The sequence below is a fragment of the Cygnus olor genome, chromosome 9, assembly GCF_009769625.2.
Source record: "Cygnus olor isolate bCygOlo1 chromosome 9, bCygOlo1.pri.v2, whole genome shotgun sequence".
In the NCBI taxonomy this organism is placed as follows: domain Eukaryota; kingdom Metazoa; phylum Chordata; class Aves; order Anseriformes; family Anatidae; genus Cygnus; species Cygnus olor.
The window spans coordinates 17,582,220-17,608,259 of NC_049177.1; the positions used below are offsets into that span (position 1 = coordinate 17,582,220).

The window sequence follows — 26,040 nt, forward strand, 5'->3', positions numbered from 1 at the left end:
ACATCGGAACTATGCTGTTTCATTGCTGCTGGTCACTCTGGATCGGAGACAAATGAAGATGCTGTCTACACCTCCGTCTGCCCTGTGAAAGGGTGGAGGGTGCCAGATGGTTAGCAAGTCACTCAGGACACATAAAGCCACACAGGCATTAAATAGCATAAATAGCGAGGCATTAAATGACACCATCCCTGCTGGCACCACATCCCTGCTCATCAGCGCTCCATTCATTTCAACACTTTAAAGAGAGCAGGGAAATAGGAGATTAGAGAGATCTGCTGCTGCCTTTGATAAGCCTGAAAATAGGAGCAATGTTTGTGTTAATCCTGGAGCAGTAATACAAAAAGGCGCGATTAACTGCAGTTGCAGGAACAGTCTAGTGCAATCTGTTTTCCCACTGAATTCCTCCATGGAAAGATGGGTCACAGGGCACACCTGCAAAATGCATCCAGGCGTTTGTATCTGCACTGTGTCCACAGCCTGTGCTCCAACAGATGGTTGACCAAAGGATTTCTTGTCCTTTTATTTTGTGTGTGTGATTTTTTCTTTCCTGAGCACACAGGAGCAGAGCAAGCCCTCCTGCCAACAGTGTAGTGAATGGAGAGCATTCAGCAACAAAGGGGTGACCTTGATTAGTGTCTAATGAGTAAAAACCAGTTGTTTCTCAGCACATAATGAGGTAGAAAAGTCGTGCCATGGTCTGCCAGAGTTCTGGATGTTGCTCTGAGGAATGCTGTCAAAGATGCTGTCTGCACAGTCTCTGCTTCAGGCAGCAGCTGATCCTTGGTTCTTCCACACACATGGCATCTCCTGCTATGCTGCAAGCTCCCTCTTAGAGAAGCCTCTGTATTGCTCTTTACATAACATGCTGTCCTTTAATTGGCAGCACAAGTGTCAAGGCAGCTCCACCTGATTTGTATCCTGAGACTGATAGCTTTGCTTTAGATTCTTTCTTTTCTTTCTTACTTCCCTTAAAAATGATGGTTATATTCTGTGAGCAGAATCTGGCCCTCCCTGCTGAAAGCAATGGAGAAGGAATGAAGAGCACTGTAGATAAGAAATAAGAAATTCTGGATCCACTGATATCAATGGAAAATATCCTCAACAAGTTTTCCCCTTTTAGAACTCAACACCTTTGGGAAAGGAGTCAAAAGAGGCTGGATTTACTGCTGCAAAGGCTTGTAAGATAACTGTGGCTTGGAAAGGGAAAATCATCACAAAGGTGTTACTGAGAATGGAGAGAGGTTAACGGGGGCACCAAATGTATCCATCAAGCCTTGGGACAAGGAAACATCAGTAGTGGTAGCATCACATCCTGGCAACTGCAAATGCTGAATAAAAACAGATTGATGATGGAGAAGGAAAAGCAGTACCTCTTCTCCTCTACATAACAAGAAATGGTGCTAGTGAGAGGGCTGCAGTCCCTCCACCATCCTTATCTGTGCCTGCAACACACAGCTGCGTTTCACTGAAACTGCAGAGAAAACCGCCCCCATTCAGGCCACAGCATGCATTCGCTGAGGCCACTGAGGAGCAGAAATCACGAACCGAAGGCAGCAGTGCAGAAATGGAATAAAAGAAGGACTTTGCACATTAATAAAAAATCCAGCGCACTTGCAGGGCCAAAATATTTTGGGGGTCTGGGGAGAAAATTCACAATATTAAAAAAGGGAGTGGGAGTCACAGATAGGGAAGCCAAGTGCATAGCGGGTTTGGAGTCTGCATGCAGTGGCGAGGGGTGTTGCAAATGGGTGGAAAGATTTTGTGCTCTCTGGAGCCCAGAAAGCTACAGCCTGTACTTCCCTAAGTAACTCTGTGCTCCTTCCTCCCTTTCATCTATTTCAGATTTTACCTGGAGAGGAAAATGTTCAGTTGTTAGCATTAAAAAAGATGAAAAAAATGTAAAAGTATTTTTAATTTTAAAAAGAATCTTCTCTGTAGCTGCATAATCAGTTAGAACTTGCTCGTGGTGTTTTGTCCATGTGCTAGGTTTCCGTAGGGATTCATTTGCATCTGCATAATCATCTATTTTAATTATATGATGCCACAGGATATATAATACTGTGCGGACAAGTAAAAAGGCAAGGAGTTGAAGGTGGGGCAGAAAACAAAGCCACCGCATTTCCATCAGCAAAACTGACTGTCATGTGCAATCAAGTGCACAGGACGGGGGAGGGACAGTTGCTCGAATATCCCCAAAATACGCTCCTTCAATCCTTTGTGAGACACATTCTCTCTCTTCTGTCTTAGACCTTAAACCCAGCAACCTTACCTGCTCCAGACTGTGACAACATATTTCAAGCCAGTGCTGCCATCTTCTCCTGAGCACACTCCCAAGCCTCTACCATTTCAGAAGCCCCCACCTCACCGCAGACCCCTCCTAGTCCCTACCAAGGATCCCCCCATTTCTCCACCCCCATAATCATTTATACATCTATAAACACTGACATTATCTATACCAATGAGATCAGGAACTTTTGGCATCAGAAAAATCCCAGTTCGGTCTCTTCCCAACCCCAAACTGTCCCTGCTCCCAAGCTCACTGCAGCCCCGCAGACCCCAGCTGTGAGGAGGGCACACAGAACCAGGCTGGTTCGCATCAATCGCAGCGGAATCCAGGAGCAAGCAGGGGAGAGAGCAGGGGAATTTGACCTGTCTGCAATCCGATCTCTGAGCAGCGCATGCTGTTTATCATGCCAAGCCAGAGTCATGACTGCATCTTTCCCTGATAAATGCATCCCTTCTCTTCTCTTGCTTTTCACTGTCAGCAACTGTTGTACTCTCCCAGCACCTCTCCAGGGACCAACAAAGACAGCAGTAAGGGCAGTGGCAGCGTACATATGTGAGCCATTTTCCAGTCAACTTTCTGCTCCCATATGTTCTGGCTCCCATAAGCTTATGCAGATTTTTAACGATGCTTTCTTAGATCTCTTCCTGGAGGTGAATCCCAGCACATGAAAACATCAGCGAGCCATGGGATCCGGTGGTGCCACCATCCCACCTGAGACTCTTAAAGGCGCTAGGAGGCAAAGATCTACCTGAAAAACAGAGCAAGACACATGGAGGAGGTTGCAAAAAAAAATATGAAAATAACTCTAGCAGAAAGACAGACAGACCTACAGTGACATGACTAAGCCAAAACAACTGCCAAAACCTCATATTTCCAAGGTTTGATTGTGTCAGCATAGCACATCCTAGCATTGTGAGTTCCACAATATCTGGATTTGTAACTTCAGAGGTTGTGTTACAGCTTGAGACAGGCTTGGGTGGAAAAGAGTTTCCAAACCTGGAACTGCATGGGCTTAAACTTAGGGACAGATTGAGACCATCTCAGCCTTGACTCCTCAGCATACATGAACACTTGTAATTAAAAGACAAAAGGTGCACAGAGCAGAACTAAACAGCTTGAAAAAATGTGGTGGGTGACTTTTTTTTTTTTTTTTTTACAATCTGTGTAAAGAATGATTTAATGCTACCAAGGTGAAAAGATGATCCTGCAAGAGGGTAAAATATATTAAATTGTGAAAACAGTGCTAACATGCTCCATAAAGAAAATACTCTGTGCAATTACCAACAGACAGGATATGGATAAGCAGTTTTCAAGAGGAAAGCCTCTCTATCCCATTAAACAGTTGCTTCACTCCTGCTTTTTTTCCATGTTCAACTCTTCACCTTTAATCTGCAATACCCAGCTATGCAGCACACACCAAGAATGCAAAGCTGACAAGCACAGGAGGGCCTCTCTTATCAGCTTAGGATAAAAGCAGGAGATCGAAAGGATGGATTGTCTGTGATTTTTCATTTCAGACTGGGAGATACCTTATGCCCATCACCAACAGGCTAAAGATCTGCAGACCTGAAGATTCATTTACGTTTAAAGACCTGGAGGAATATTGGTAGAAGAGTAACAGAGGGACATAGGAAAGGAAGGAGCGCCATGGTGTTCATACCACTACATCCCATGAAAGCATAGGGCTGTTGCTGCCACGTGGCAGGGGCTGGGGGCAGCCCGGCGAGGCAGTCGCTTTTCCTCTCTGCAGACTGAGCACACCCAGTGCTGGCTGGTGCTAAGGGGGGGGGCACAAACCAGTCAGCCCCTCCTCTGCACAGGGATGCCAAGAAAGGCATTTGGAGGAAGGTATAAAGTCTGCAGCAATAAAGCACCAGAAGTTTCCTTCTAATCTCAGAGACTGCCTTACAGCTTGCACAAAGGGGATTTCAGCTTTTCCTGAGGCCGGCAGGTATCACCAGAACACTGCTGAGCCACGGCAGCAGGTTGATGCCTGTGAGAGGAGCACAGAGACTCCCAGGCCCACTCTGTTCCTTGCTGTTTGAATAAAGCTCCTGACTAGAGCAAAGACAGCTTGGTCAGGGCCTTCCTTATCCTCCCCTCCCTGCTGTGATCACAGGGAGCTCCTGCTCCAGCCCTCTGATGTGTTGGCAGCCTCTCTAATTTAGAGGAGCTGTGATTTATGGCTCGGACAGAGCCTGTACTTAGGGACTACAAAGGTAGGGCTGGCCGGACCGGTAGAGCTGTGTCGTCCTGGCCCTTTGTATTGATCAAATGAGTGATGGAAGCGAGGAATTCAATTGCATTTGCTGTCTGTAAGGATCAGCTAAGGGATGGAGGGGTGGGGAAGGCTGGCATTTAATTACTCCTCACGCCCAGCGCAGGCAGCCAGCGATGTGACGATGACACTCCAGTGGGGGGACCCTCTCTCAATCACCTCCCTCTGCACCCCCTCTCTTGGTGTAAAAGGGAGCAGAAACAAGAGCGAGGAAATTTTCCGAACGCTTTGTCTTGCTTTAATCATACACCATATCCTTCTCTTCATCTGGTCTCTAGGGGAACGTTACGGGCACAGGAACAAGAGAAATGAGGGGAAGTTTACGGTTGCCTAAATCTGAGCGAGAGAAGTGTTTGTGGCACGCAGCACGTTGGAGCTCCCGCTATAAACTCACGGGCAGATTTCCAACGAGTAATAGGGAGCTGAATCCAAACATAATACTCAATGAAAGGCTTGAGCAACCTTTAATCAGACTCCTAATTGGTCTTTCCCTCTGTTTCGGCATTTGTCATGTAAGGAAACCAACAGCAACTCCCAAATGAGCTTTTTAAAGCAACATTTAGGACATAATCAGGTCTCTTTGAATAGGGACAGTTCTAAATTCAGTCGTAAATGTTTGATACTATTGTCTACCACATTTAGCAAATGGTTTTAGTGGGGACCTGTATTTATCAAATTGCCACCTTCAAGACAAATGCTCATAAGAAACGCATTATGCTCTCTGTCTGCCGAGCCCTAATTCTGCTAATGAGGGCATGCCCCCTCCTTTCCAAAACACCCCTTCTAAAACAGCGGTCCAATTTTTACATTACAGCCACGACTGCCTTTACTGACCGAGTAGCTGTCATTTAGATTCCTCCTATCAAGTCTAAATTCCCTTTCATCTAGGGTCTGTGTTATGTGATGGCAGCCGAGAGCAGTGACCTATGACTACGCTTGACTTCTTATCTCATGACGTGTGGACTAACTTACAAATGCAGGTAATTAGTTAAAGATGTTTCATGACAAATTAGACTAATGGAATTGTAATGGTTAAATTAACGTCTCGGGGTCAGTTTTAAGGTCCCTTGTTAGGGTTGATAGTTCAAAATGCAAGCCGTCAGACTCTGGGAAGTATTCAGTTTCTTTTAATAAAGTGCTTCTTTTGCATGTGAAAAGCCAAGGACATAACTGCTGAGATAGGGCCTGATCCAAGGGAAACAATCTGGCTGGCAGTTTCTGGATAAGGCAGTCTCCCCAGTCCTGCCCCCAAACTTTGTCCCGTAGGCAAGATACGCAGTGGAGCTGAGCAGCAAGTATGAAGAAGGATCAAAGCACGCAGCTTTGCACTGCTATGAACGCTAATCTCTCGCTCTCCCCTTGCACCTTTCAACTGAAAATTTCATCTGACATCCTTCTTCAGGGAGGAAGTTAATTTTGCAAAATCAAACAGTCCAACATAAATTAAACAGATAAATCATGTCCTGTTACCCGCATCCTTCCTCCAGGAGGAGCCTGTGAGGCTCTCCCTGTAGGCTCTTCTAACAATAGAGCTGCTTGTTAACTCCCGCACTATGCTAAGGACAAATGGGAAAGGAAGAGACAACAAAATGGAAAACATCACTCTGCAATTTTGTCAGTCCCTGGTGTGCCCATGTCTCGAGCAGTGCGTGCGATTCTGGTCATGCCATCTCAAAAAGGTAGAGTTAAGAGAGGCAGCAAGAGCATCAGAGGTACCAAATGGCTCCTAAAACTGAAGGGGTGTCATAGGCAAGGACTCGATCGCTTATCAGACAGCTAAACTTGGATGTGATTGAGATATTTAACAAGGAGCGGAATGGAGAAAGCAAACAGGGAATAATTACTCTTTGATCTTTATAACACCCAATAAAATTATCTGAAAGCATGCCTAAAAAAAAGGCAACACTTTTTACACAATGGGTGGTGGAATGTGGAGGTCAGTGTTACAGAGTCCAAAGGAATAAATAGGTTCAAAAATTTAGATAAATTCAAGGAATCCACTGACAGCCATTAAATACAGCAGTCCAGATGCAGCCTGGAGCTCAGGAATTGCCTCCATGCAGTACACCAGAAGCTGGAAAGACACATCGGAAAAAGTATTCCGGTCTTTGTGTCCCCTTTTATGCTCTTTTCTTACCCTTCCAGTACCAGCACTCTCTGAGACAGGACACCAGGCTGGACAGGGCTTTGTTCTGACTCAACAGCCTCACTATCATCAGCTGATCTTGAGTCTCTCCTCATTGCAAACAGAAAACTAATTAGTCACAGATAAGGTTAAGTCTACTTCCCTGCAAAGGCAGCCCTGACCTCTGATGGCCATCTAAAGGAACAGCCTGATTTTCAGAGAGACGTCTCCATCCAAAGGAACAGCCTGATTTCAGAGCAATGTCTTCCACCCTGGGTTCCAGTGGTGATGAAGGACATGGGTACGTACGCGGACATACATGTACATATGTATGTGACCGGGAGTGAGATGAGGTCCCTAATCACACAGCCTCCATTTTTAGCTCAAAGCACACGCTTTGATCTTTCTTTTTCCAACATAAACACAGAGCAGAGTACACATTTAGACAGACAGTCCCTGCTGAAACAAGCTGCTCTACTCCCTGCCTGGGCAGAGAACAAGACAGCAAATGACACGAGGCAGCTGTTAGCTCTGCTGCTGAAACCACAGCCTTTGGATATCGTGGCAGAAAGCACGGTGCAAGGACCTCTACAGAACAGAGTAACTCGAGTTTCTGTGTTCAGAAATCCTTCCAGAGCCAGACCAAGTTGCTCGAGCAGGCATAGTACCCTGCACTGCTGCCTGCCTCTTGAAACTGGGATCAGTCTACTGAATTCACCTTTTTTAAAAAAAAAAGGGTGGGTGGGGGAGAACCCATGGTAAAAGAATGGAGTCTATTACTATTATGACTTGGTACCTCTGCTTGGTCTTCCACCTCTTTGCCAAATATTGTCCTCCCCTGCCCCATGCTGACAGCAGGCTGTATGAGGGAGGAGACTGCTGCCTCCTGCAGCCCAGCCACAGCACCCAGCCACAGCGTGTAAAGCACCCCACAGGTGACTGGCCTTGGCTGAATCTCAATTCAACCCCGTAATTGGTCTTGGTCACAACCCTCTATCCCTCCTTGGGGATCTACATACCCAAGGAAAACGCCCTCCACTGGGTACTTCACAGGCCAGCAGCGTGCACTGCATGAGTTCTAGGAGCTGAGGGAAAAGCTGATGACAGGGTCCCACGGGTGGTGCATTACCAGCCTGAAGCAGATGGAACAAATCCACTTGGGAGTCGTGGTGCTGGAGCTTGTGCTATGGCAGCTCATACAGTCAGCTCTGGAGCTCCCAAAATATCAGGCAAAATGTCACTGTCATTGCTCCTCTTCTCTCGCACCCACTGGAGGCACCCTGTCAGTACCCAGCAGGGACAGCTGGGCAAGGTGAGGTTCCTTCCACTTTCTCCCAGCACACGCATTGCAGAGTAACAAGCCAGTCTTTGTGCTTCAAAAGAAATTATCAGATTAACATCAAAGGAAAAAAAAAACACATTATATTACAGTTATTACATTTCTTTTCAGGACAAAAACGGTAGTAGTGGAGAATGCAGGTATTTCGTGTGGATGTACGATGTAAGATGACAGGAAGAATAAGCTGAGACAACCAAACACCCACTCAGCATCTTGACTTTCAGTGTCGTTCATTTCCCTAATTCCTGGCACTTGTCATTCATGCCCTTTTCATATAAGCATCAGGACAAAATGACGGATGCAAATGCACCGATTTTCCTCCACAGACAAAACCCGGATTTAAGAGCTCATTAATAGAACATGCAGAATTCATTACATCGTGCGCTCTTGTAAATATGCATGCACACTATCTTTTTATATCATTTCATGTACATGAAATAGTAACAAGTAGTAAACATAAAAATATAAAATGAGAACCTCATGTTATTACTACACTACAGTTTTTGTGCTTTATGGGAGAGCTTTTAGTGCTAATAGCTAGAGGAGGATACACACAAGTCACTCTGAGCTTTGCGAGGACTAATTAAGTTCTGCTGGTTTCTCTTATAGAGATAGGACTACATGGACCTTGAGCTTAAGACAGAAGTGCATAACGCTTTATCTTCAACATAAGAAAGAGTAAATACTTCCCATTAGTGGAATAGTAACAGCTGTTAACTCTGTAGAGCATATATGTGTTATTTTGAAATGTCTGTAGGTAAAGAAGATATTTCAGCCTCAAGTATCCTCGTAAGTCACTCATGTAAGCTGTATTTTGCAACGAGATTGTAAAGTTAATGTTTGAACATATTTTGTCTCGGTATTACTATACTGAAGTGATAAAAGTATGCAGTTATCAAATTAAGTATTAGGTAATACATATAACCGATAGATAAAATATAAAAAGTAATTTCAATAGTGAATACTATATCAAATATAATGTCTACCCTTAATTTTGCTTTGAGAGAGACAGAAAGCAAGGCTATACAAGTGTTTGCCTTTTTTAGAATACTCACTTAGTACTAGTAATAAACGATAATAAACTGTTATCTTGTTTGCTTTGACTGCTCAAAGATACTGATATTTCCTGAAATAACTGGTACTTCCATGTAAGACAAAGATCATTAGAATCACAGAATTGCAGAAACAGTGGTTGGAGGGAGACCTCTGGAGATCCCCAGCCTACCAACCCGTTCAAAGCAGAACTACTGCCAACATCAGACGGGGTCAACCATGGCTTGGGCTGGCTGCATCTTAAAAATGCCCAAAGATGGAGATTTTGCAGCCTCTTTGGCTGTTCCAGTGCTATACCACCCTCATCATGAAGCAATAAAGGAAAACAAAGTTTCTTGAGAGCTGTACTATCTACTGGAGACCAATAAAGGTCAACTAAGTTTAGTCTGACGACAGATACTCTCCCTAAAAGTCTTGTCTCACTGCTAGTTCTCAGAGATACAGCAAAACCCAATTACAGAACAGCATTCGACTGGCTTATCGCTATTTTACCTCCACATTCCCAATAACATGCAATATTTCAACCTCTCACCAGCGAATACATCCTCACAATCACCTTCTGATGGTTATATCTGATGGAAGGAGAACTGAGGTGAACAGCAACTGTGTATTCAATTACAGAGCACATCCACAACAAAGCCAGGAGCTGAACCCAGACTTCCTACACACTACCTAACTGCTTTAACCACAGGACCACTCTGTTGTTACTCAGTCTTCCTTTTCCACAAGCTACCACAAATATAAGTTACAAAAGGTTGAAACAACCCTGTGTGGGCAGCATCAGTGGTGAGAGCAAACTGTTTAATAAAAAGTAAGTACAGAGATAATGGCATTTGCCAGGATCTGAAGTTTAGACTCTCCACTACCTAAGGAAGAAGCACACTTGGCAATCACTACAATTGTGGAGCTCACCTGGATCTCAATCTACCACTATTCGGCACCGTCTTCACTGAGATGAATCCCACGTTTCCTCCCAGAGAATGTGAAACATGGGGTTTACTCACACACTGACTTCAAATTTCTCTAACAGTTCAAAGATCCCGCAGGATCTCTCAGAAAGGGTTTGATCTTTAAGGGAACATCTGAAAAAGACAGGCAGGTGATGGGGATGGAAATGCAGCAGTCGGGGTGGCAAAAGCAGGATTCAGTGCAAATATTTACACTCCTAAGGTGAACCAGCTGAGGCATCATTCATAGTCTTACCTGGAGAGCAAAAGAACAGCCGGGGCTCTGTGCTCATTTCCTATCATTTCGTTTCCTGTCACTGTTTTGTCGCGGTGTCAGCTCATGTAACAGCAGGAGCTGGGTTTGTGGAATTGGGATTTCCTCCTAAGAGTGGGACCACTTGAGCCCCTGCAGTGGAGCTATTCTGAACCTACAAACCCTCTTCGCGTTCATCTTGAGAGCGATAGCTGAAAGATACTGGATCCCATTACTATCTCTAAACACACAAGTCCCCTGTTAGCCAAGATCACACAGCGCCCCTTTTACCACAGCAATGTAAACATTTACTGAGAGAAGACAGGGAAATATGATCTGACACAAGAAGATTAAGCTGTATGGGTTTTTCACAGGAAGCCAAGTTCTTTAGCTGTCACATAGAAGCCACAGAGTGACGCCTATTGTTTCTTAAAGAGTAATTACTTCTGATTGCTTCCGAGTACACTAATTTGTCTTAATACAGAATGACAGCATAACCCAGAGTAGTGGATAACTGCATCACTTTACCTGTGTACAGGTTTTCTGGGGCTGGTGAGTACACTCACACTGCAGGAGCAGCATATCTTTCTGCAGGACGTTGTACATCCACATAGCAGCTCTGAGCCCAGGCAGAGGCAAAACCTGCCGCCTCACCCGGCTCAGCGGTGAGAAGGGAACTCAGAAACTCACGGCTGGTCAGGCACGGGGCTGGCTCCACAGACAGCACCAGCACCACGGAGAGACACAGCAGAGGAGACCAAAACCAGGCAGTTCCTAGAAAGCGAACAGATGAAGAACAATAGGCCCACAATTGCCCATTTTCTAACCTTCTATTATTCTATTTTTATATACATTACATAGGTACTACCACTATCTGAATCCCTTCACGCACATATGAAAAGCCTTTTGCTAATTTGATTGAAAAATATTATTTGCAGTAGTTCGAGGGAGGCAGGAATAGAGGGGCAAAACTTGCTCCTTCACGAAATTGTTGGAAATGTCAGAATACACCCTGGGCCCCAGTCTAAGTCCTAGTCCTCTGGGATGAGTTGCTACATCCCAATTCCACATGCTTGTTGCACAGCAAGAGGAACCTCTGCAGTAACCGAAGGATCCTGCCTTGTCATTGCTTTGCACTCTGTGCTGCAGTCAAGTAAGGAAAACAAGGAAATTTGTCAAACTGGAAGCCGAACAAAACATTCAGGTTAGGTCACTTGGGGCACTTTATTGTCATTATTTTAAAACATTTTGTTCCTATTTATTTATTTATTTATTTACTCCTTTAATTTTTCTGGTCTCCATTTTCTGAAACCTCACAGTGGGAAGTAGCTTCAACTAATGTAAAAATACAAAGATTTCTGTTTCAAAAATGCCAAAATAACCTGTCATGCACATTCTGACAAAGCAGCTCCATGCTTTGGCTGAGTTAGGAGAGTAGTGGAAAAGGATCCTGCTTTATGAATCATTTCAATTTTGACAAATTAGGATTTTTCCTGATTTTTAATCTGTCAGCATGTCACAGTGATGCATCACAGTCAGTACAGCTACCAAGTAACTAAAATGTCAGCTTCCTACACTCCCTAAGTGACCAAAGCACAGGAAGCAGAGAAGAGATCCCTATGATCTGTGCATAGAAATTTCTGAGAACATTGTATGGACACTTTGTCATCAAACCAAATTCTAATTGCAGTCAATACAAGCACCTGTCCAGTGTATAGCATCCATGGTCTAACATGCCAAAAGCAAATGGCATTTCAGTGTGACTTCAGTTAGTTACTCTGAAAACTTTGCTAGAGTAGCAAAGAAAGTTGGCTGAAAGCCACGTGAAATCATAAAAGGAATCTCATGTATAATTTTTAATAAGAATCCATTGATCTAATTCTACCTAATACTAGAACATAAGATTTATTTTTCCACTAGACATTACAGAGTTGGCTGAATTTAAAAACAATAAAAATAAACATCCAAATGTGATGACTTCTTAAAATAAAGCATTGAAAATAAAATTATAGAAAAGTATTAAAAATAAATGTGTATTTCTTCTGGAAAACAGCATTTCCAGATTTGAATTATGCACTGTGAAATAAAAGAACATAATAAATGTCTCTCTTCATTTGTGTGGGCTTCATGATAAAAAGAACTGATGATAAATAGGCCAAGATTAAAAAAAAACACAAGTGGATGCTATGGTTTGGAGGTCTTGTTTTGTTATAGAAGCAATAAAATAATAAATCAGCATTAACATAAACACATCTCCTCTTCTCCAAATGAGTTAATTGTTTCATATCCTCAATAAAAATGTAATGTTACAGATGGCATTTCCTTTTTTTCAATCAAGCCTGAGGTCATTCTGTTGATGGCAGCAGAGTTCTCAGGGATAGCTTAGACCCACCAGGTCCATTTAAATACCTAACTCTGGAAAGCGCCTTTCAATAAGATCTGTGACACCAGTTGCTGTTATTCAGTGTTTCCAAATACAGTCTCACCATAAAAGTTATTTACCGGCTTCTTACACTGCAGTTTATCACAACCTTCATTATTCCCTATAGGAGTCACAGTAAATCACCCAGCTGACAGCTCAAGCGATCCACTTCCCTGCCTACTGGTGCTTCTGAAATAATCAAGGCCCAAACCGCCTCCTATAAAGCTTCCATTTAATCAGTGCTGACATGCACCTTAGATTGCACTTCAGAAGGTGCCAGGAGCACCTCCATGGCTTTGTGGCTTATCCCCCAGCAGACAGACTGCTGTTCTGCTGGCAGGCCGCGGCGATGCAGCTAGTCACAGGGAAAGCACAGGGGGGATTGCTTTACCTCCCAAATCTGCTCGCACCTTTACAGCTCTGACCCAAGTACCCACTGGGGGGAACAGCGGGGAGGCCGTGGTGCTACCTGGTTTTACCACAAGTGAGCAACAAGAGAAAAAAAGGCTTTACAGGGCTGCCATGTGGCCTTCAGGAGCAGGTTCTGCATCTGAGCTCCTGCCTGCACATAACGTGCCTGTTCATTTAACTGTCCCAGGCAGAGGATGGATATTCTTCTTCTCCTGAGAAAAGCAGTGTCAGCAGAAACCAGTTTTCATCCAGACATAGTTTATGCAGTACGAGAAACCAGTTTGAAGTATATTGGCAAAAGCTTACTGCTCTTCTGCCAGTACAAGCCGTGTCTCCACGAGGGAGCTCAGCCCCCGCTGCTCCAGCAGTCAAGAAGCCCTGTGGACAGACCGACATACATACAAAGAAACTCCCCTGACTTCCGTGGCGCTAGTATGGATTCATCCTGATACAAGTGTGAAATAGATACTGGCCCTCTGCTCATTCTTTGGCACTTGAACGGTATTCTGAAGAACCACAAGAGTCAGTGCCGTAAAAACAGACAGAAAATATTAACACATTCGTCCTTACATCCCATAAAAATCAACAACAATGCACTAAAGAAACAGTTACTAAAAGTTTCAGGCAAAAAAATCTCTTTTGTTGAATGACTTTTGATAAAAAGTGAAGATTTCCCACCAAAATGATTTTGTCAAGAATCCAATTTTCCACTGAAAAGCATGATAGACTATCCCTTAATGATGACAGTTGCCACAGCCAGTGTGCTACAGATGAAGCGACAAAGCAAGAAAATAGCATGTTCTTCAACGGAACAAAAAGAACAGGCAGCATTGCCCCGGACACCATGCTAATATCAGTTTTTGATCTCACTACGGCAGTGTTTCCTGCGAGAGAAGTACAGCTGACATGGCGCGCCGCAGGCTGCTTTTCAACACCTTCACACTTGCTGCTCTCACTCAGAAAACTGTCGAGAGGGAAACCACCACATGCTGCAGCAGGATGAATTTTAATTCCAGTTTTATGAATTTGCATCGGAAATAAAAAGGGAAGGACTGATGGAAAGAGGCTTATCTGTTTGAGGAGGTATCATCAGAAGAAGATGTGACAGAGCAAGAAGAGTCACTTCTTGCAGCCCTTGTGCAGAGGAGTGCTGTTTGCAGCAGAGAAACTTACCAAAACCAAACACATAAATCAAGATATATCAGTCTTTGGGAAATGAAAACAGACTTGCAGCAACACACACACAATTTGGAGCAGAAGACAAGGGAAGAGAAGGGAATGTTTTGCAGTGCACATATTCTGGTTTAGCTGAGGTTCAAGCCAAAATGCAGAGCTGAAAGAGACTGCAGGTTCAAAGAACTGCAAAGAAAACCTGATCACCTTACAGGACTCTGAGTAACGTCCATGATGGTAAAGAAACAGAGGCAGGAAATATAAGTATTCTGTTGGTGTTTATTTTTTCTTATTAGTAAATTTGTGTATTTTTGCTCTACTAACTAAAAAGCAATCGTGTTTTAAAACCCTGCGCAAAGCTGGTGGATTTTGTGTAATTACATATTCCTGAATATACAAACTGAGAAGTTCTGAGTACCCACATGTCTGAGGCTGGGAAAATTTGTGCTCAAGTGTGAACGGAGACCTCATAGCAGGGCTGAGCCCAGACTTCAAGAGCAGGCACTTAACACCCACAATGGCCAAAAAGTCAAGCCTCCCCCACAGCAGCCTAGGAGAGGTTTGAGGCAGAGAAGCTCTGCCAGTGCTCTGTGGGTGTGACAGAAGCATTTGAATATTTGAAGCGCACGAACATTTAAGCAGGCTTGACATATAACAAAGCCTTCTAGATTATGCACCAGAAAGACAGCACAAGGATTCAGCAAGCACCACGCAGCTGTGAATGAACGTGGCTGCTGCTGATGCGGTGACTGAACTCCTCAGACGGACATGAACGACACGGATCACAAGGTAGCTGAAGGTTTTTCTCTCTGATTTGAAGACTGTAGCGAGAAGTGCTTGACACAACTGTCGGATTATTCTCAGGTTTTGTCCATTTTCTGTAACATAACTGCTTGCTTGGTTGCTTCCTACAAAATTTAGATTTGCACAGTCTTATAACCTGTTTCACCTGTTGACGACATCAATAAATTTAAATTGGTGACTGGCTCTTCAGGGTACCCTGGAGTCCAGTCCAGCTCCACCTGAAAGGAGTTGGTGCTTCGCCAGTGACACCACGGGGAGCTACGATGAGCTGAAAGGGGAGGAAAGAGGTAGATCACTCAGTGGATCTGCTTTTTAAAAAATGCTTTCTAATCCAGGGAGGGGTACAACTGTTACCTCAGCTTTGCAGATGGAAATTACACTTCAATTTTGAACGGTTGTAAGCTGTGGTGTCTAATGTAGGTCTCAGCAGCAAATGGGTTTCTAGAGAAAATCTACATACAATAAAGATCTAAATGCTCAGAGGCAGACACTCAGAAGTGGCAAGCCGCCACAATTCCTCCTGAAACCAGCGGAGTTTTATGGCTGGAACTGAGTAAGGATTCCTTCCACAAAAGAACTTGCTGACAATAAATCAGCAGCAAGTGTTGCAATTACTGCCCCATGCAGCGTGGTGTTTGCTTGATGCTCCCTCCGCAGCAAAGACATTCTATTGATGGTACTTCTCACAGTGGCACTGGAAAAAAATAAAAATAAAATAAAAATAAAAAACACTAACAAAACCAACTTAACAGCAGTTTTGGCATTAGGAAAGATCCAGACAACTGCCAGTCTGCACTTCAATACAAGATCCTGACCAGGAGGAAAATGAGTCATGCGAAGTCTGGAGCAAGACATGGTATAATGCTTTCATATGGCCCCAGACACAATTATAATTCCTCCCATCAGCTCTTCCTGCTGACATCAGCTTTCACATTGGTTTTGCCTAATAATTAGAAAAGTTCTTAGAACTTAACCAGAACATCATTGTTCCCATGGAAAACACCCCACTGCTCCTGTGATGGGAAATAGCTTTTTTCCTCTTTCTTTTTGAAAATTTTATTGCTGATCTGGCTAGGCCAGGCTCCAAGTCTAAGCTAGGTTTCAGCGTGCTTTCACAGTGCTGGCTTCACATCGGCATCTCCCACTGCTTCTGAAATCAGCCTGAGAAAATGAGCCTTTGTAGGGAGCAAGGAGAAATGTGTCAGGAAAGCAGAGCAGGGGAAAGGCTTCTTGCGCTGTCCTCCCTGCCCCAGGTCCTGCCCCGTGGCTCCATCCTGCTGGGGAAGGAGGAAGCCTGGTGCCACAGCAAACCCACACAACGGTGACAGGGGGCCACGGAGACAGCCACGGAGAGGAAAAAAGGACAGTTAACTAATGTCACTTGAGGTGGTGCGAGGTACTGCTGGCTCCTGCTGCATGGCAAGCGGAGCAGTGATCAGAGAGGGAGCGGCTGCCAGCAGACGTCTGGCAGCGCTCTACAAAGGAGCCCTGGCATGGAGGAGATGAGGGAGGGAGAGACGGCCTCTGAGGCCAGAGTGGAGGCTGCCAGGAGGGAGTCCTACAACCCCAGCCTGCCCTTGGGGGAATGACTTGGGTCAGACTGCTCTGGGAGACCCCATCTCCCACCAAAACCCCCCTACTCCATCTTTCCTCTTTTCAGCCATGAGGGGCTGTCACACTGCGACTGCTCGGACGAGCACCAGAGGCCAAGGTGCCCTTTGGGTGCAGAGCAGTGGCCCTATAACCACGTCCCGTAACCCAGGGGCTGTGCTCAAACCGTGCTTGCCTCGGGTGATGGCAGGATTTGGCCTGTGCCTTCCCAGGCAGGATTTTAATGCCAGAAGCTCGTGTGAGCTTCCAGCAGTAAGTTAGTGTCTGTCAGTTAACTGTCCCATTTACTTTTGCATGATGTTATACGGATTTGGAGCCTAGAGCTCACAGCTTTAAGATGGTAATAACCCTTTTGCAGCTTAAAATAAAAAACAGTAAACCCCGTAAAGGACACAGTTAAGCAGTAAACCAGCTTAAATTCAGTATGTTTAATTTGCTTTTCTTGTCATCCATCATATCATCCTGGGAGAGCTGAAAGCATCTTATAATAATTTGAAAAGTGGGAATTTTCTGCAAAGATACTTGCTTTAAAATAGATTTTTAATTCCTGGGCTACAACAGTTTTACCAAATCACTCACTTTGCACACTGACCCTTTGCCATCGCCAAGGGATAGTTGTTAATTTTTGTTTTAAGGGCTCAATTCTAGATTCTGCCAGCCAGACAAGCAGTGTTGCACTCCCAGCTGTTCCACTGGAACACACTTAGACCACATACAGACTAAAGACATCCACGTGTATGCAAGACTGCTCTACAAAGCCAGAGCGCTGTAAGGAGGCATATCAGTCAAAGTGAGAAGCAGCATGGCCGTGCGCCACTTTAGCAGCCACCTTTGGGTAGTTACCTCCTCTGTCTCCTTCAGCAGTGAAATGACCCCTGACTGCTCATTCCTACCTCAGCCCCGCAGCCTGCTGCCGACAGAGGTGGCCACTTGAGGGATGATGCTCTGTCACTCAAGTCACCCGGGGATGAGAACTCCTCCTGCTGGCATTGCTGACAGATATTTCATACTGCAGCATGCCTTTATGTGCCTGTCTTCAGGGAAAAAAAAAAAAAAAAAACAAGTGTTCCTAACTTGTAGTAATGTTGGAAAGGGACTCCTTTTCTGCTGTTCTCACCAACATGTAGGGCTTTTTATCAACAATTTGTCTTGCATACACATTAGAGCCTTGGCAACTTAGCTAGCACATTACAACCTTTTTTTTTTTCCTTTTTTTTTTTTTTCTTAGTAACAACTAACATCACCCTGTAGGCTAAAAATAAAGTCAGAATGATTTCAGCTAAAGAGCTTGGGCTGCTATTGCTTACTCTAGTGTTACTTTTGTTGGTGTCTCTGAGAAGCTGATGTGAGTTTTAATTGAATACACACAAGAATGCACTCGTTAACCGTACCCATCTATACAAAGTTGAAGGGAATTTCAGGGGCACCTAGACAAAAGATTTTAGCCCTCCGCATGGACAGCTAAATAGTTTGACACATTGTTCCTGGGAATTGTGTGCTTGTTCTGTTGGGGGCTGAAAAGGAGTATTCCTTGCTGGGCCACTTCACAGAGCAACAATCCTGATAGCGAGTCATCAGAATAAACACCATTCTTCAAAGCGAAGTATAGTTTCCCATTGTGAACACAAATTTCGCTTTTCATTTACTCAAGACATCAGAAAAAAAAAAAAAAGTTAATTCTTATGAAGTGCCGAAGTGGCACCGATCGCCTGTAACTCAGCGCCAAGGAGACCAAATCACTTCACAATTAGCTCTCATTGTCCTCCTGCTGTGTAGATGATTGTGCCTTGATGCAGAAACTGAGGCATAGACAGTGCACTGGAGACTGCAGAGTGGGCCAGCAGCTAAATCAGGAGCAGAGCCCAGGAGTCCCAGCCCACCACTGCTGGTGTCACCGAGGCTGAGGAGTCACTCTGGGACGCTGGGCAGATGTGGTCTCTGCAAACCTCTGAGTGGTTACTGTCTCCAGTTACTTGCCACTGCCCTGCCACCAGACAGCAGGCAGGCAAGACACACAGCCCCCAAGAGCTGATCATTTGAGCATTCCCAATCCCTATTAATCAAAACAAGACAGGTTTACCTAAAACGGCTTAAGTAAGAGCTCTTTGCTAACCCAGAGGATTTGGGCAGAAGCATCTTAAAGGCACTCTTATGAACATCTCTGCAAACAATCTGGGGATGTGATAACATCTTGCAGGGAGACAGTGACAAACCGCTGGGAGGAGTCAGGGATGGGAGGAAAGCCTGGGAGACAATAACCTCCCTTTTTTTTTTTAAGCACAATTGCACCCAGAAACAGGTATCTGATCACAGCTTATCACAGTAGCTGACCTGAACCACTTGGGCAAGAAAAGTCTCATGGAGGAAAAGAGCACTTACTTGTTCTTAGGTAACTGAACACTTCCTGTGGACCTCACACGAGGTCAGAATTTGGAGCACTGAGCAGAGAAAACACAGTTAACTAAGTTAGTATTTCTAGTCAGGGCAGACAAATACCCAGAGATTAAGTCTGAGTTTCCCTTTAAGCTACACTCTGACAAACCTCTCATACACCAGAATAAGTATGTTCACATAAATTTTGACCCGACTTTAAATTTCTGCATCAGTTTAATTCTCACATAGACAAACCTCAGTTACCCTGTAGATATCATGTTCTTCGCAACAAACAATACTGTCTTCCTCTACAAAAGTAGCATTGATAAGCAGACAGACACAGTTCTGGCTTTGATTCTCACTGTGCCATGGGAAAAGTATCGATCAATCGGGATCAATTTAAAAAGCAAAACAAAATAATAACCCGTGTAAACATATTAGAAATCTGCTGTGTCTTCCTAACACTGGTGTTAGTCAAGAACAACCCGGCGGAAAACTGTGTAATTGCGCGCAGAATAAGGCCTTTATCAGTATTGAAGAAGGATATTGTCCTGCTGAGGAGGTCAGGGAGGCTTCATCCAAAGCCAGGAGCTTTAGTAATTGTAACTGGCCCCAGCCATGCTGCTAGATAAAGCTGGTTAACCAAGGTGATGAATGAGTCTGTGAGCTCTCCAGAGGCTGGCCACGTTGGCACCAAGCAGAGAGGTTATGAAGCCCAGCTACTGAAGTGCTCCAGGCTTGGTTTGCCCCTGAGATGACCGTGGCAATTAACGCTTTGTTTCTCCTGGCTTGGCAGTGTTCATTTTTTGGGCTACTTCTGAAAGACGAAAAGGCGAAAGCACTAGACAGGCACTGAAAAGATGTGGAGACGTGCAGCAAGTAAAGCTGCGTTCCTTCATGGCCAAGGGAGCAAAGGGCTGTAACGTCCCTGGTAGCATGACCCGGGGTAGCTCTGGGGTCCTGTTGTGCCCGGTCATTCCACAGCCTCCCTCTGCCAGAGCAGACAGCAAGCTGAAACGCACTGCTCTGCGCCGAGGGGAGTTGGCCTTAATGGGGAACACGCCTGCGGAAGCACGAGAGGCAGCACCTCCGAGCTGCTCTTGGGAATGGAGTCACAGCGAGAACTTGGAGAGCCATGCTCCTAGGATGAAAAGATTGATTTGGGGGTCACTTGTCTACACATGGCAGTTCATACGAGGACATCTAAAATCTCTAGTCTGCAGAAAATCTCCTGTCTTAGGGGACGGCTCCTAACTCTGCTGAAAGCAATTCAATCACCGACTTCATCTCTCAGCTGCGTTAGCCAAGCCTGAGGCCCCGGCCCTTGGGTTGCTCCTCAATCAATACGACTATCGATTCCAGCAGGAGCACTGGCTGCAGCAGATCCAACGCTAAGGAGTTCACAAGCTGCCAGGCTGATAAAGAGTTTCTCCGTGAAAAAGCGGCTCTCTTTGTTAGAGAAAATTACTCAAATATTAACTGCTAGCGAGCTAAGAGAGCACGGCTCTGGTTGGTGCAGATGATGTAAAGAAGTGATTTGTTAGGGCTAGGTGGTGCAGCAACGGACTGAAGGGGAAACCTCTGAGTGACATCAGGAGGGGGCAAACAGACAGCACCTAGTGTAGTTTTGCTGCCTTCTGCACGTCTGCAGCGTGTCCTCAAGTGCTGGTTCAGAGACTAATCTCACATTCCTGTTCTAGCCTGAATCCTGCAAATCCTGGCACCCAAGAGTAGTCCCCCTGAGCGCTCTGAGACATCACAGCACACATAAAGCTAATAAAGCAGAAAATGTTTTCAGCAGCAGACCTTGAACTAGAAAGCATCCATTCCACCAACCTTTCAGTATGATGCATGCATTTAAAATAACCACTATTACACTTACATGGGGAGGACTGGAAAGTCTGCCTCAAATTGTAGCGATGTACTTCTCAGGCTAAAAATGTGGCAGCGGGGAACTGATTCCTCCACGCAGATTTCGCAATCTCTCCATCTCATTTGTGTTGCAGTCTTCATTTTTTAAAAAATCCTCAAGGATAAGAGAGTCATTAGCAGACTGCCATCAACCTCAACCAATTTCAATCTCAGCAGCTGAAAAACACCGAGAAGCTTTTTTTTTTTTTTTTTTTTTTCCAGGGGTTTCTCTCTCCTTGACTTAGACTTTGAGTATTTTGGAGTAGGGAGCAGTCCTTTGAAGAGTTTGGAAAGAACATACTGATTTCAGACAGTGGTTGTAATGAGTTATCATTAACTCCGGGATACTTCTGAACTTTGATTAATCTTTCCTCTGAAATAGTCTTTACAAATTATTTATAAGACTAACATATATTTAATGCCAGCAACATTTAACTGTTTTGAAATGTACATTTATGCTTTTTCTCCTTTTAAATATATCTTATGCCTAATAAATGGATCTGTAGGGCTTATAAAAATCAAGGACAACTCATATTTTCATAATATAGAAGCCCTGGTCTTGCACAGATTTACACAGGTTGAAGATTAACGATGAAGTGGAATTCTGTCCCCACACAAGCCAAATGTAATTTTTTTGTGAAGCTAAGTCCTCACCCACACCACACTGGCCACATTTCTTTGTAATAGGAATGGTCATTCAGATAGTTCTGCATAAAGTAAAGGATCAGGATATTTACAATAAACGTTATTGTTATTTAAACTCCAGCACTACTAATATTGTGTAGTTTAATTGCATTCCGCACCCCAGGAGTTCAGAGCACCTCTTGCTCGTGTCTCTGAATTAAGCTGCACAGCGTGCGCACAACATGGAAAGCTCCAGGGAGGCCTTATTGCAGCCTTTTGATACTTAAAAGGGGATTATAAGAAAGATGGAGAGAGACATTTTACAAGGGCTTGTAGTGATAGGGCAAGGGGTAATGGTTTTAAACTGAAGGAGTGGAGATTTACATTAGATAGAAGGATGAAATTCTTCGCTCAGAGGGTGGTGAGGCCCTGGCACAGGCTGCCCAGAGAAGCTGTGGGTGCCCCATCCCTGGAGGTGCTCAAGGCCAGGCTGGATGGGGCTTTGGGCAGCCTGGGCTGGTGGGAGGTGTCCCTGCCCATGGCAGGGGGTTGGACTAGGTGGTTTTAAAGTCCCTTCCAACCCACACCATTCTGTGATACTGTGCTTCTATGGCACTATACATAATTCTGCCTCCTTTACAAGTGAAGAAAGTGAAGCTGCTGAGAGGTCAAGTAACGTGGCAGGGCTATGAAGGAAATCTGGAATAGGATCTTCAGGCATTTTTAAATATTGCCAGTGGCATAAGGTGTCTCATTTCTGAGAATTAGTTTTGGAGAGGCCCTTCTCTAGAAAGCACCAAAAATCACCAGCAGAGAGTAAACGGGCAGGGAACATTCAAGAACATAACTCTGAAGTCCGAGGCAGAGGAGCACTGTGATTATAAATCCTAACAGTGCACGCAGCTCTGAGGTTCAGAGCTGGTGGACAGCTTCTGAAAACTCTTGTGCAAGGCATCAAGAGAAATGAATAATCTGCCACGGCCTAAGAGCAGCTTTGAGCATTATTTGTCATTCCAGAAATACCAGGACCGTGCATCACGTGTGCTGTGAAAAAAATGCCAGTGTGAAACAAAGTTCCTGGAGCCATACCAAAGTGTTTTGCTGAGGCAGTCCAACGTGCTTTGTGTCATTTTCTTTCATACCTAAACTTATGCAAGTTTTACTTTATGCACAAGTCCATCTACATCCAAAACCTTGAAGCACATCCTTAATGTAAAAGTGTTTGCACACATTATTTTTTTTTTATTTTATTTTATTTTTACTGAACTGGGGCTGGTTTCAGCACACAAGATACTCTCCACTGAAATCAGTTCATTTTTTTGCATTCTGGTACAGAGAAACTGATGAGGTTAAAGAGAGACTCTTCTACAGATCTTTATAGGAGGAATTTTTATGAATTTATTGGGATCCTTAAACATGAGTTCAGTATATTATAAAACCCCATATATTCATTCTTTGAATCAGTTCCACTTCCCTTTGTAGAAAAGCCTGACTGAAGGATGCTCTCCAACATAAAAATAAACAGCAGCTCCACCAGGCTACCAAATAGATGAGATTCACGACGCAAATCTCTGAATGCTCAGTTATAGCTACATGCTGAATTTATACCTCCCGTCTGAAGGCTCACAGACTGGAGCCAGCACAATATGCTGTATTCCACCCATAAACGGCTTTAAAAGCCAGAGCTCACATCTTGAACAGCACCTGGCAAGGAGCTGGGAGATAATGCAGTCTACGGTGCTTCAGTACAACATCCCCTGTGCAAGAAACTCAGAAAACCAAGCGAGCACCTCGTTTTGCTATGCTGACATTTCTACACGCAGCATTACACGCTTCCTTGAGATGGCAGTTCCCAATGAGCATAACAACATCCACATCCAAAAGGCACAGGTTAAGTGTGTCCAAGAGCATCGTAAGCTGCGAGTCTTCATCAGAACGGCAGAAATCACTTTGTTCCTTCCCTCATTTCACAGTGATTCTTTTCTGTGTTAATAGGAAACCTTCTCTTTCCACTGATTTCCTTGGAGTGTCCTTAAGGTTCCTTTAAACTTCAGAATTACTAGGGAAATCTGGGGCTGCTAACATTACTCTGTAAGTTAGGAATCTGAGGGAGTTCATTCCTTGTGCTGGCAAGCCTTCAAACTATCTTGATTTTATCAGCTATAATTCATGTGTTGTTCACAGGACAAGGTTGTTTCTTTTGTATTATTTTGAGTCATCTCTGGAAAAAATCACCTCGCACTAAAATGCAGTAAAATATGAGAAGAGATTATGACTTATTAAATTAAGCCAAAGCATACTCTGTATTTTGGGGTAGTACCATCCCTGGAGGGAAAGCAAATACGTTTTCAAACGACTTCTGCTTCCAATTAGGCAGCAAAACAAGTACCCAAATTTTCAAAGGAGCCTAACACACAAGGTGCACAACGAGCACAGGAAACAGAAAAACTCAGCCCGTGAGCAGCACAACAGAAACTGGTGGGTGCTGACAGCTTCAGCCAAGCCTGTGAGCTGCACAATATGTTATTGGTGATTTTTTGCTCCAACCCTCCCGCTACAAACTCTGCTTGCTCTGCATGTATTTTGCTACCTGGGTGAATCTGGAAGAAATGGTTAAGCATTTTTCATAGGCATCTTAATTCACACCTTTAAACAGCTTAAGAAGAAAATGACCTTCTGTCTGTTGGATCTGTGCCTTGTAACGCTATGGGTCACTTATTTCAATTATTTAAGCCTGCAACATTCAATCCCCCGCCGTTGGAACAAACAAGGAGTTTAGTCATTGAATTTAACAGTGGCAGGATCAGACAAGTATTTACATTCTGGCTCACAGGAAAATGAAGTAGGATAGAAAACCGTATTTATATATCGGTTAAGCACTCAGTGTCTCAGTATTGATAACCTCTAAAAATTATGTCAAATACACACGGCATGAGATGACTCAGCAGCTCCTAGATTTGCAGAACAGATGGAATATTGATGTCCCCACACGAGAGATTTCTATACATCTGCTTCTTGCTGAAGACACTGGTTCCAGTCACGGAAGCAAAGATTTTCTCTCCAAAGCTGGCTTTACTAATAATAAGTGTGAAATAAGGATATTTCTCAAGGGGATTTTCTAAATTTAAAATGCATTCTGCTTCTTAACACCTCCCATCCTGCTGAATGCTTTAGCCTACCACAGTCGAAGCGAAGTAATTAAGTGCAAGTGTAATTGTTACAACTGTCTCTGGCAGGACAAAAGCAACTGTCAGGGAACTGTCACATCTCCATACTGTCCAGCTTCCAGCCTGGAAGTGATGGTTGTAGGACCGAATTATTCCTCCTGATTCCCCACCCACCCCCACCCCCAGTTCCACTCCAGCGTATTTAACTCGACTAGTGGTACCATGACAGACGTTAGTTACACTCCAGCTGAGTACAAAAAAAAAAAGGCAGGAATATGCCACAATTCTCATTACACAACCACCGAAAAATCTCACCCTGCCCCACCAATATTTGACTTCCTCAATCCCTTTAGTTGCAATATTGGTTAAAAGCAGACACAGTGTGATGTCTGAATGTGAGGCCAAGTGTTTGGTTTCCTTATGGATCTTGCACCCTCTGCTCACTCACACGCAAAGCCACGGCCACTTCCACCCTAAAAATAAAACTATCACCCAGATTCTTTGACACTACTTCCTCTGATCTGTGTTGACTGTAGAGTTATTTTCCTAATTTTCATTTGGAGGCGGTGACTATGACATAAAACCAGGAATGATTTTCAAGGAGGAAATACTGTGGCTGGGATTTGATCACAGGGCATTTGAGATGTGCCAGTAAGGTCCCTTTCTCTGCCAGTGAACAGTGAGCTCTGCAGGGCTGCCCCTCTCCACCCCAGCCCCTTGGTGCACGGTGTCGGAGATCTGCCAGCCCACCCAGGGGCAAGAACCACCCGAGAGCCTGCTACTGCCTGCAGACTGCTGGGATTGTGGATGGGAGATGGGGCTTGGGACTCCAGCAAGAAGTGCTTGGAGGCTGGTGTGCCCTCGGCTGGGAGCATCCAGTGTTTCAGGCAGCAGGATGAGGGGCAGATGCTCAGGACTGAAGGGATGCTCAGTGCTAGAGGGCTGCAGGCAGCATGGAAATCCAGGGCTGAGGAGACAAGGAGAGTGATTTGGCTGGGTGCGCGTGGAGCAAGGGACCCTTCCCACACATCCTCAGCTGGGCAGGATCCTTACTGCCTTCTCCTTCCCCCTTTTTCCAGCCCCCAGCCCCTCCCAGGGGAAGCAGTGGTACACAACACCGACATTTGTGCCCTCCTCACGGTTTCAGGAATCCTGAAATGATCCTGCCTAATGAATCTCAGTGGTAGATAAAATCATCCATCCTTATTTCATTAGTTTTGCTGCTCCGAGAATGGCAGGCTAGTTTTTCCTGTAGCCTTTCT

The 26,040-nt window shown here is 44.5% G+C and overlaps 2 long non-coding RNA genes across 3 annotated transcripts in view; both read right to left on the minus strand.

Annotated features, from left to right (window-relative positions):
- Positions 1 to 1,933: 1,933 nt before the first annotated feature.
- LOC121075096 lies at positions 1,934 to 11,052 on the minus strand. Of its 2 annotated transcripts, XR_005822717.1 has the most exons (5): positions 10,849 to 11,052; positions 10,286 to 10,494; positions 9,995 to 10,164; positions 7,710 to 8,063; positions 1,934 to 3,035 (listed from the first exon to the last, which is right to left on the minus strand). It is a non-coding gene; the product is annotated as an uncharacterized LOC121075096 (long non-coding RNA). The 2 variants fall into 2 exon arrangements; XR_005822716.1 differs by lacking the exon at positions 10,849 to 11,052 and having other exon boundaries at positions 10,286 to 10,635.
- Positions 11,053 to 12,374: 1,322 nt separating this feature from the next.
- LOC121075097 overlaps positions 12,375 to 26,040 on the minus strand; it is a 28,642-nt gene continuing 14,976 nt past the window's right edge. Inside the window, exons 2-3 of the long non-coding RNA XR_005822718.1 lie at positions 15,447 to 15,786; positions 12,375 to 15,360 (exon numbers count right to left, since the gene is read on the minus strand). This is a non-coding gene — a long non-coding RNA (uncharacterized LOC121075097). The remainder of the gene's footprint in view (positions 15,361 to 15,446; positions 15,787 to 26,040) is intronic.